This window comes from Myotis yumanensis, unplaced genomic scaffold, assembly GCF_028538775.1.
Source record: "Myotis yumanensis isolate MYYU_CA2020_CCGP unplaced genomic scaffold, mMyoYum1.0.hap1 SCAF_2, whole genome shotgun sequence".
Taxonomy (NCBI): Eukaryota; Metazoa; Chordata; class Mammalia; order Chiroptera; family Vespertilionidae; genus Myotis; species Myotis yumanensis.
The window spans coordinates 123,373,951-123,374,567 of NW_027223753.1; the positions used below are offsets into that span (position 1 = coordinate 123,373,951).

The 617-nt window shown below is 34.4% G+C and overlaps 1 non-coding gene across 1 annotated transcript; it reads left to right on the top strand.

The window, feature by feature from the left end:
* Positions 1-258: 258 nt before the first annotated feature.
* Positions 259-384, top strand: LOC139004750 (small nucleolar RNA SNORA40). The gene has a single exon (XR_011470569.1). It is a non-coding gene; the product is annotated as a small nucleolar RNA SNORA40 (small nucleolar RNA).
* Positions 385-617: the final 233 nt, after the last annotated feature.

A 617-nucleotide genomic window follows, 5' to 3' on the forward strand; every position in this document is an offset into this window, starting at 1 on the left:
TACAACCATATCTTGAGAAATATAAGCAAGCAAACAGTTCCAACCAAATTTCTCACTGGCCCCTTACACTTAGCCTGATCTTTAGCCTGATATTTAAGGCCCTGAACTTGCCCCTTTCTGCTTAATTAGTAGCTACCCTTTTCATTCTTATCTCATATTCCACTTTTTTGTACGATTTGTACAGTCTAACTGAACTACTTTACTGTTCAAATAGTTCGGTCCACAAATCAGAAAGAAAATTAAGAATACAGATGTCATAGCACTTGTGTTTGTTTTTGTAATTTGTGGACAAAAACTACATACAGGTGCTAAAAAATAAAGCCTCTTTTGCAACCCAGAACTCATTGATCAGTATGAGTTTTGATACATATAAGAAGGAACGGAACATGATAAAAAAAAAAAAAGAATACAGATGTCCACAAGAGATATAAATCAGTTATGTTAAATAATTCTTTCAAAAAGGTTACCACACAACATTTAAATATACTCTGATACTGACTCATAGCAATAATATCAGATATTATCCTGTTACTGTCTTGAAATTGCTAAGTTCAGGTGCTGGCTATCTCAGTGACTGGCTTTGTGAATCTGACTGGTCATCTAACCCTTCTGTTCAC